We start from the raw sequence: 12,040 nt of genomic DNA, 5'->3' as shown, positions 1-12,040 counted from the left end.
AGTAATATCTTTCATTTTTTATGATATTTAATGAGCAGCAAATTACTTTTTTTATGCCAAATGTTAAGATTGTGGGAAATTAAGATTCATTATTCTTAAGAGTAAGGATCAGATTTAAGCATGATAGTTCTTCCCACTGACATCATAAATGTTTTTGTTCGTTCATATAAATGATATAATCAAAATCCTTATTTTTTTCTTAAATTAATATTTTGGAACAATTTATATATTTACAAGTTCATTGGGAAAAAATTTTTTATTCATTTTTTTTTACATATTATCAGCTAGGTAATATGTAAAAAACATACATATTATTTATAACATAAATATGTTTTATTAAAACATACATATATATATTGTGCTTATATATTATCAGCTTTTTTATCTTCGTTTCGACCATTCAGTGTCCTTTATTTGATACTGTGAGACCGATGATCCCAATCTACAGCTCCAGCAAGTATCTGCCGATTCTGCAGCTGATAGCATTTGTATTTGCAGCATCCCACTTAATTTTTACACTTGCTAAAGAGAGAGAGAAAAAAAGCAGTCACTTAAAATATAATTACACTTTTTTTTAAACTCTGCAATGTGCAAAGCAAACACATAGTAAGGATTACTACTTATAACCAACATGTAAATTGTAAACTACATACAATGGACTCTCGTTTTTTGCAGGGGTTACGTTCCACAGAAACGCTGTGTAAATGAAGACTTAACAGTAATGTTAAAATAGGTAAGGTTATGTTCCATTGATAAAAAATATGTACTATTTCCAATACAAATACACAATGGAATGAAAAAATATGAATTAACTTAGAGAATATGAATAAGAGCTGTTTATGATATTCCTTTGGCAATCATTTTTCTATGCAGGGCTTTTCCTTTGTGGGGCATGAGCACATCCATGGTCACTTGCATCATTTCCATGATGGGATCTTCCTTTATAAACAAATCAGAAAGATCCACTGTCAAAATATGGCTCAAAATTTAAATGTAGAAGCTTTCGGTCGAGTATCATCAATGTTGGTATTGTTGTTGGTTTTGTTCTTATTTGTCACTTCTAAAAGCTTTTTTTCAAGTGAGCTATGAATTGTGTGAGTTTAATAACATTACTTCTGAAAAGAGCTCTAAAAATGTCTCCAATGGCTCAAGCTCCCTAATAAGCATGCCAAAATGCAGTTTTCATTTGTTATCAATTACAACAATCTTAGAAGTTTGAAATATGAAAATTTTTAAAAACTTTATGCATTTTAATGCTGCATCTGCATAAATCAAAACTCATCCATATATAATGAAATAACGGTGTCAAATCTTAAACTGTGTGTAATGAAATCCATGTAAAATGACGATATTGCTAATTAATTGGTAGTTAATCTGACATAAGTAGTGGTGCAACAAGAATGGTTTGAAGGTCAAACTCTCCCCAGAGTTCTTAGCTTCAATATATACTGCTAATTCTATTACTGTAATAACGGTAGAGTTAGCAATTTGCTACCAATTAGATAAAATTAAACACATCAAGACTATAGACCTCCCCTCCCATTCCGGTAAAAATTCTTGCTGCTCCAGTGGAGATGATTAAAGACTATAAAATTATTTCACTGCTGATTATAACAGTAACGAAACATTTTCCAAATCATGTCTTACTCTTTGATAAGACTCTTTACTTTGGCAAATTTATATTTTCAAAAAATTTCTCGCAGATTCCTACATTTTTTTTTTCTTTCTTTTCGGCATGGGGGGGGGGGGAGTTCTCAACTTGTACCTTTTCCACAAACCAATAAATGACACCACATACAATGGAGATATTTTTTTTACAACAATTATGTGTGATGAAATCATATGATTCCAAAAGTTTTCTTTGATAAATTTAATTTCAGCTACAAAAATGATGCTGTTCACCATCAACTAAAATGTTTGCAGTTCACATGAAGATTGCTCGTGGACCACTGTGGGCTTTTAGTGGTAGCCCCCCATTTACCCTTGCAATTATTAGACACTGTAAAATAACTTATATAGAAATACATAATCCTTCATATTATTTTAGCAAGTATTTTTAAATTACAAAATGAAAAAATTATGCATAACTTGATTTGCGGATATAAATGATTTTCTTCGAATGGTTGTGTACTTCTGTTGTTGTAAATAGAAAGAGAGAAGACTTATAGGTTCAATATCAAACAAATTTATGTAGTACAATCCTAAGCTAGGTAATTACAGCAAAAAATTTTTACAAGTGATAGAAATTCAATACAGATTAAATGTATAAGAAAATCACTTTGAAGAAATTTTTATTTTAGATTTAGCTTACCACCATTAAATTTAGATTGAATTAAATAGAAAAAATCTATTTTATCATTAAGTATTATTCTGCATAAATTGTTAATTTTATTACTTTCAAAAATGATCTATCAAACTACTGTTCAGAGTATGGATTTTTGAGGATCAATACATTTCTTAAATTAAGATCAGATTCCATAAAACTTCTCATTTTTGCTCACAATTCTAATTGTTGTATTTTGCAAGCAAAAAGGAAAAGAAATTCTAGAGGCTTTAGATGCTAATTCTTCTAATTTTTAAAAATAATTGTATTATTATTTTATAGAAATATTTTTTTATATTCTAAATAATATTTAGAATATAAAGACATATTTCTAGGCTTGAATAAGTTCAAAATACAATGAGTATTAAAGTAAGTCATCTATTTTCTTTGTCATTCAAATAAAGATACTTCACAATCAAAAGTTCTTAATCGTGCACTTATGTTGAATTTACTAAGACAATCTGGTACTAGTTTTACTAAAAACACTATTTTTCATGAAAACAAAATCTCCTCAGGGCTACTACTGACTTCAGCTATTAAAATAATTGCTTCTAGTAGTCTATGATATAAAAGCCTTCAAAATAGTTGCCAGATGCAGAAATAAATAGATGCGGAAAATAATTTCTGAAAAAGTCATCAGATGTAGAAAATAATTTCGTAATAGAAAACAAATTTAAACGTTCAATAATCGATAAAGAAACATTCTTTTTTAAATACATTGAAAGTTATAATTTGTACACAGTACAAAATTAATTCAGACTGTCAAAGTAATTTTAATGTAAAGGAAAATATTCAGATGTTAAATTTAAAACTTGTTGTTTTTAATTCATGATTCTTGTGACCATATGCATCAGCCTTACAATAACAAACTCGTTTAAAATTGACAATAACCAGGTAAAAAAAATTAATATGAACTAGAAATGAATATATATATATATATATATATATATATATATTACTAATTAACATTAAATATAAAATATGCAGATTTGAAAAAAGGAAAATACTTGGCACTCTGCAACAAAGAGAGGGCAAATTTACTAAAAATATCATTGTTGTAGGTTAAGCAGGTCTTTAAGAAAGTAACATTAAGGTAAAAACCTGTTTCTTATTTTAAACACTATACCCTTCTTAAAATTATTTTAAAAAAAACCCTAGTGCTCTTTTTCATTAAAAATATTTTCCAAGTACCAAAACTGAACTTATATAATGATAACTCCAAAAGAGATAAAAATTCTTACAACAGAAATCTAAATAGAATTTAAGAGAAGAAAAAATGTGCCTTTTAATCCTCCTTAATTTTGTTTATCTATCTGTGATAAAATTTGGTTGTAACCAAAGAAACATTTGCAATTTCTTAACTTAATTATATTAAACAGACATATTTTTCATATAATTTAAAATACTGCATATTCTTTCAACCTAAATATGTTTTTTCTTTTAAAATTTAACTACATAGCAAACTTAGAAACAATTAAGTCCTCTATGTTACTTTGTTGTCTCCTGTGTTACCAAGATCAAGGTAACACAGGGGACAAAATGGTATTAAAAATTCCCCTTGTATTAATGGAAACAATGCAAAAGTATATGTTTTTTTTTCCCCTTTAAACTCAACCTGAAAGTTTTAACATGGGTTAAACAATAAAATAATTAAACCTTTCTATAATTTAATAATAACACAGGATACAAATAAAAAAGACACCTATGTCTAAAGTTCTTTTTTCCTCACCTGGAACTCTTAAAATTAGCACATGCGAAAAAAATGGCTACTTTACATTAATAACTTGTAGAAGTACATAGCTATCGTTGACAATATTTAAGTAACACATTCTTATTATAATAATTAAAGAAGTAAGGAGGCAGTATCACAGGAGATAATATCAAGAGACAAAAGATTTTCTTCCATAAAATAAAAATAAATTTGAAATTTTATTTTAAAAACATGTTAGTATAATATGTTAATAATGAGTTGAAAAGAAAAAGAAACATATTTTAAAAAATTAATAACATGAAAAAAAAAAGGATTAAAAATAAATAAAGTGCTGTTGGGACTGGTTGTTTTATAATTTCAATAACCCCATTCGAAAAGTGAAAAATGTACTTAATTTTAGTAATGTATCAATGAAAAATGTCAGAATTATCATTTTTAATGTTTACATTTAACTTTGGAGTAAAATTTGGGAAAAGGTTACAAGGCAGTTCTCAAAAGGTGGGAGCAAGCACAGACCTCGACTTTGAAGCTTCAACACAAAATAACTTTCATTTTAATTGACTCAAAAATGTTTCGAGTTAAATAATAATACTGTTTAGAGGCAAGAATTATGGAAAAATAAAATTATGGAATATTAATGATAAATGGAAATAATTGTTAAATATATTAAAAATTATGGAAAAAATGCTCCTCAAATACCCTTAAAAATATATCTTCTTTGCTAAAAGGCACAATTTTGGACTTTCAAAACGTTAACTGGGCAAATGTACCATCAAAAAAAAATTTTTTTTAATTATTTCCAACCGTTTTAAAACAAAATTAAGGGTATGAATCTCAAACTGAATATTTTTTTGATAATATTTTCTACAAATTAAAAAATTAAGGACAGATTATTTATTGTGTAAAAAATTTAAAAAAAAGAAGGAAGTTGGAAGTTTCATGTATGTCTAAAAGTTACAATCTTGACAATGCTATTATTTGAGTACTAAATATATGATTTATATGTTTTAAACGTATTTTTCGATCCTTAAAATCAATTGTTAATCATTTTAAAGTTTTTTCATATGTTTTTATGCAGTATCTTTGAAGCAAAATCACTTTTCTTAAACATATATGTGAGAGGTCCAAATTGCGTTACCATCTAGACGCCGATAATTCTGTCCATTTATTCAATATTATAATATGCTCTTCTATCTTGTAACCTTACTAACTAAAGGCTATTATAATGTTAATTTCTTTAATCCATTGCTATTTTGGACAACTAATACGTTATGCATTAAACATTACATAAATAACAGAAACTCAAGTTATGATGTAACGAATAGTCAACAAAGGTGGCAAAAATCGCCAAGCAAACCCCGATTGGCGACAACTCACAGCGTACGATATGCAAAGGGTTACCAGAGAGGAATTCAGGTTTTCGCCAACAGTGTCGGTTTTGGTGACTTGATCACCTGCGCTGGCAAAATGGATGTTTTTTTTCCTTTTCGGATTCTACAAAACCATAACAAAATTTTATTATTTTAAGACCAGTATATAAGGTCACTCATGTACTTCATAAATCCTCTATTTTTCATTGCAGAATTTAAAAATAGATAAATTTTTCACTGGAAAAGTTCAAAAACTGAAACTTTCATGATGATGATGTCCAAAATCTGTTACCTACAGACCTATCATTAAATTTGCTATTTATTAAATTGCATAAATACCTGCTGTCTTTTTATGTTTGTGTATGATGTTCTAGGTATAGCAACGTTTTTGTTCCCACCTTTTGAGAACTACCCTACAACTTAAAGTCTTGGACATTACATGTTGCATTAACTTTAGAATGACCCAAATCATGTATCAGGAAAGAAATTATCAATTTAGATGTGTTGTTTCAGCTTAATAATTTTTCTAAACATAGATAAACTTACTATGTTACATGGAAATGCTTTAACATTTCCAAAAACAGATAAATGTTTTCTATTTTAAAAAATTAGAAAGCTGTTTTAATTTATTATTGCCAACCAAGAAGTAAATTTGCAAAAAAATGTCAGCACAGATTCTGCTATAAGTGAAATTGTATCCAAAAACCAAAAAAAAAAAAAAAGTAAAGACTACACATTTTTCTCAATATTGGACAAGAGTATTTTTTAACAATATGTGTACATTTTAGCCACTGCTCTAATTTTATGTTTTCCCAATTGGAAGGTTTTTATCACTGGTCCGAAAGAAAATTTAAAAAATCACGGTACAAAAACTTTTAGGTATAATTGCCTTTATTATTGAGCAAACTTACCAAATCATAGATCAGTGAAGTGGGCTAAAGGGTTGCGGGTTCAAAGCCGGACGGTCGAAGATGCTCTGTTGTGTGGACAAACAGGTATCATTCATCTCTAGAGCCTGAGAGAGGATTCTCTGCTGAAAAGATCAAGAGGTCATACAAGCGGCACGACTTGAACCTAAGGCAGGGAAAATTACATAGATATTAAAAAAGGCAGTAATTAAACAAACCTAAATAATAAACATTACTATTATGTTTCAAGTATGCATTTTATTTTTTACCAAATTACAGTGCGTTCTATCCTAGTTCCAAAAATATATTTGAAAAATATCATATATAGATATACCTATATCAGCGAACTACGGCAACATACAAGGGCAATTCTTTGGTAACGGAATTACACATCAGAGCAAATTTATAAGTTTTGATTGGAATTAGACTAAGTTATTATTTTTTTAAATTTATCATACTATGCATACAAAACAAGTGTATGCACAGTAAACAAAATTTGCATTTGAAATAGTTCACAAACAATCCATACATTTTTTAGAATTTTTTTAATACTTGGTAACGGAATTACAGAAAAAAGACAAAGTTAAAAGGGATGCTAAGTCAAACTTGAATTACTGTGAATTTAAAACATGATTTTATTTATTTTTTCTGTGGTTCAATTGACCACATGTGATATTATAAAAAATATTTGTCGTTGAAAATATACTCATTAGTTAATATTTTTATTTGGAATTTAAATGGAAGTAACGGAATTACATCAACAGTAACGGAATTACATCTTATTAAGCTTTTACTTTTTAATTCAGAATTTTATTTTTAATGAGAAATATGCAGCATAAATATTGATTACATTTTACTTTACATTGTATAATTTTACAAACTGATCATTTGTGAAGGATAAATGACCCCTGCGATCCATTTGTGGTTCAGAAATTGTCATCAAAACATCTTTTTCTTGAATATTATCATAGTCATCTTGTGAAGGCCAGATGAAAGTGTCCCCATTTCGCTTTACAAATTTTACAAGTAGCCCAGAAGATTTTGTGGTCATCACTTGTCCTACGTAATGATGTATAGTTTCCTTTTTTTTGCTTGAAGAAGCAGGCGTATATTTAACTAAGACCCACTGGCCATTACAAATTGGTAGATTAAGTTCACTCGTCGGCTCACAGAAAGGTTTGGGATTAAAATTGTGATATGTATAATCACTTGAAAGCGACATATTTTTTATTTCCATGACACCTTCACTCATAGCTTTAGCATAATGCACATTACGCACATTAGGAATGGGTAAAATATTTTCCCACATTTTATTATACTCTTGCATATTTTTTTCTATTTCCTTTGTTTCACAGTATAACACGGTAATTTTTTCACATTTTGCTTTAGCTACACGATAAAAATCTGCAGCACTTTGTACTTGCTCTTCTTTGGATAATACTGCGGTTGACACAGTTCTTTTAACAATCCCACCAATCCCATCAACAGCACCCTTACCATGGCTCGTGGCGAAAAACTCCCAAGTGATGTTTCTCTTCAGATGGGTGAGAGCACAAAGCAAGTACTTCTGCTTGAATTGACTTGATGCTCCATCGGAAAAAATACTAACTCATCATATTGTTGTTTATGTCTAACTTCTAGTTCCTTAATTATTATTTTTAAAAATATTATTACTGCATATTTGTCATGGGACATATAATCGGACACGATAACAAAGGAGTGTACATTTTCTGCTTCCCAAGCACAAACAGTAAACAGAATAACTTGATTGTGGGACCAATAAGAAGATTGAATCTCATTTTGATTTATTGTTGTAAAATTCTCTGCAAAATCAACCTGGATAATTACTTTGGAGCTGTTGTTTTGGACATCTAGTTTCTGAAATTTGAAAGATTCTGCTTGTCTCCTCTTAATGTATGTGTGACGGAGAAAATTTGGCACTTGTTCTTCTAATGCAGCAAAGCAGTTCTCAACAGTCCCGTTTTCAACTGTCGTAAGCACTTTGGCATTATCTGTTGTCCACTGATACCATTCTATTTTCAAATCTTTGACTTCCTCAAAAGCATCACAGGCTTTAATAAAGGAAAGCTGAGGGCAATTGTTACATTCAGAGAACATACATTTTTCATTGTCTTGATTGCAAGTAATAACAGAACAAAATTCTTTGAATGATACTGGGACTTGAGGTAAAACTTTTTCTAAAGCAAGTAGGTAATAACAACCTTACATTTTCGTGGTACTTACATAAGCAAGTATTGTGAGGAACATCCTGCTGTAGCAAAACTTGCTTTGGGCGTAACATTGCAAATTTTGAAAAACTTATTTTCACATCATTATTTTGCTGCAGGAACATACTATGTGCTTCTTTTAAAGTTGAAAGCATGAATTGCTTTTGCATTTTCATTTTCTTTTTATCATTTTGTACAGTTACATAGTCTTTTTTCCCAGGACAAACCCATGATGTTTCAAGAAAAAACATTTTTACTTTACTTTTGATTTCAGAACTTAATGCAAGAGTATTTGTTTGTTTTGTCTCCCTTTGCTTACAAAGTAATCCAACATCAGAGGCAAGTTCTTTTATTACAATAATTTTTTTCCTTGGAGATCTTGGTAAATGCATCTTGACACGCTGTTTTGCTTTTCCTATTGACTGAGGTGTCATCAAATTTGTCACAGACATTTTTGCTGAACTGGGATTGTTTGTGTCATTTTCTGAAGATTTTTTCTTTCTCATTCTGTGCTCTTGAACACGCATTCTGTTTTTCACTCTTTCACTAGCCAATTTCTTCTTACCCATACTCAATTTTGCCATTTTCTTTCTTTGTCTGTCTTTAAATTTTATTCTTTCAATTTTTTCAGGATTACTTTTTAATTTTTCTCTGTACTCTTCATCTTTTCCTTAGCAGTTAAAGCCATTTTCAAGTTATTGTGATTTACAAAATATAATACTAAACTTACTTAGAATTGAAACACACTGTATAACTAAGAACAACATCCAGGCAAAGCTCACCTTGCTAAAAAAACATGCGTGTTCTTTTTATTGCAAAACAAAAACAAACAAGTTGAGTTGTTTTGCAACAACTTTTTATTAAAACAGCTTAACTTTTTAAAGTTTAGTTCTTTATTTTACTTCCCAAGAAGCAGTTGTATATTAAACTAAATATAGTTTTATGTTTGCACAACTTATAATGTCCATTTTATTTTTATTTTTGAAAGAACAAATGAAACTGAATAATTATTTCAGATACAAAAAAACTTAACCACAACAAGAAATGAACTAAATTTGTTTACATATATGACATTACAACTACCTGGAGTTAATTAATGCATAAAAAAGTTCAATGTAATTCCGTTACCGTAATTCCGTTACCTATTTTGTAATTCTGTTACCGTTAATTTTACCACTAATTAAAAACATATTACAAATTTTTTTGCATCACTTTACTTTTTCAGTGTGCCACTAAGAAAAAACAGAACATCTAGTTTTTAACTACATTATTCTTAGAATAAGGAAAACTTTAATATCATTATGGTAACGGAATTACATTAAAAATTCCCATCATTATAATTTATTAATAAATACAATTAGAACATATATATTTTTAATTTTAACAATATTTCTACTAAAAGTAATCTCTTTGGTACTGAGCAGATAACAAACAAGTAAAAATTAAGCATATTTTATTATACATGAGCTTAAACTGTTTGCTCAATATGTATTTATGTAAACTGCACCCTTCTGGATGCCTGTTTAAACTTGTCTGTCTGGTATTACAAAAACCATAAATGTAAAAAAAATACTAATAAATGAAAAGTGTATACTTTTTGCTACAAATCTCCAAAATTTGATAAAAATTCGAGCTATTTTAGTTTTTGCTACCCATGTCCTGTTTCTCAAAGAATTGCCCACAACTGAAAGTCTTGTACAACTATTTAAACTTTTATTAAAGTTAAGTTCCTAACCTTGAACTAAAATTCTTGAAACAAAATTAAAAATTATGTAATCGAAAAAGTCAATTTTTTTAACAGATGCAAACAAATCAAATTACTGAAAGATATTAATGAGAAGTTTACATTAAACTCATATTTGCCATTATATCAAAATACTCTTTATAATTATAAATTATCTTTTTCACATTTAGATATAAAATAGCAAATATTAAAACATTTCAAATTTTGTTTTTGAAAATGAGAAAATATAATAACATACACTATAATATGCTATTATAGGGATTTCGTTAGTTGAAGAGATTTCTTTTTTCCCTCAAATCTATGTAGTTAGTTGAGCATTTTTTTATGCATCAAAATCTTGAAGGCATATATGCTTTTTATTTAAAATACTAACAAGCAATTACTACTCCAGCAAGTAGGATGATATAATAAGTAACCTTTCAGATTATGTAATCTTTTGTGGTTATGATAATTTTTAGATACAATTTTAAGCAATTATTATAGAATTAAGTTTCTTTTCACTTCCAGCCATTATATTGCAATTATCTCAAATAACTTGGATAAGCACAAATCACAAATATATCTAATTGCAAATAAATATTTAATATTACATACAACTTTGAACAATTTCGTATACAACCGCTGGAATCGCAATACAGAGAAAATACACAGTACAACAGAGATAAAGACACTATTTATGCTTACTTTAATAACTCAGTACTTTTACTTTCTTAAACTGATGTCAAGTGCCAACTACTGTTAAGTGCACCAGGAAAAAAAAAAAAACAGCGTCAGAGAGCATAAACTTACTACAACCCTCTTTTGCTACGGTACTACCTATCCATTTCCTGAGTTTGGATTTTCCTGAAAAGTAATATGTTATATGCACTTGAAATATTGAAAATATTTGTGAATTCATGAAATTATTTTCATCAAAACATCACTGTTTAAAAAAAAAAAAATTGTAAAGAATCAAAGTTTCCATCTTTTTTCCTCGAAGCCTCAAAATGTTCAGAAATTGTACATATCTGATTCAAAACTGAATTGTTCAATATATTATCTGGTTGTTGACATAAATTAAATATTTATATTCCCGCCTCACAAATAAGCGTTATACTTGACAGTAAATGACAATTATTCTAACTATATTCTTTCTAACTTATTTTTTCAAGAGCACGGGAAGAATTTTCAAGGGAAAAAAAAGAATATTTTATATGTTTTTATCTTGCTCGATGCCTGAAAACAGCTAAAATGCTATTTCCCTGTACTATATGAAATCTCTGCAAGATAAGAAAATATAAAACAAAGCAAAATAGCTGTAACTAAACAGTTCGGAGTCTTTTTTTTTTGGTAAGTGTTAGCGATAACGTTAATATAGCTCGATTCTCAAAACGTGAAAAGGAACGATTTATAATAAAGGAAAACACATGCTAAAAAGTTTTAATTGAAATGCCTCCCCCCCCCCACACGCTATTGACATCATAAAACAATCACAAACCCAGCACAAGCAAATTTGGAAGGTTTTTCGGGTATTCTGAACACTATGTGTATTGAACAAAGAGTGAATGCGAAAAGTATAACACATTTTCAAATTCTAGTTTAAAAAAAATTGCAATTCTATTCAATATACAAAACGATTTCAAACTTACCCACAGAACAAGTTAATGAAGTTAATAACAACAGCAATGGCGTCCTTCGACGGTAGTAGGCTACGACCTCGTAGGCTACGACGGAGCGGAGCGAGAGAACTCCCGGCTCTGCGCATGCGTCATCAGAG

The sequence above is a fragment of the Uloborus diversus genome, chromosome 4 (assembly GCF_026930045.1).
Source record: "Uloborus diversus isolate 005 chromosome 4, Udiv.v.3.1, whole genome shotgun sequence".
Taxonomy (NCBI): Eukaryota; Metazoa; Arthropoda; class Arachnida; order Araneae; family Uloboridae; genus Uloborus; species Uloborus diversus.
This window is presented reverse-complemented; position numbering follows the sequence as displayed.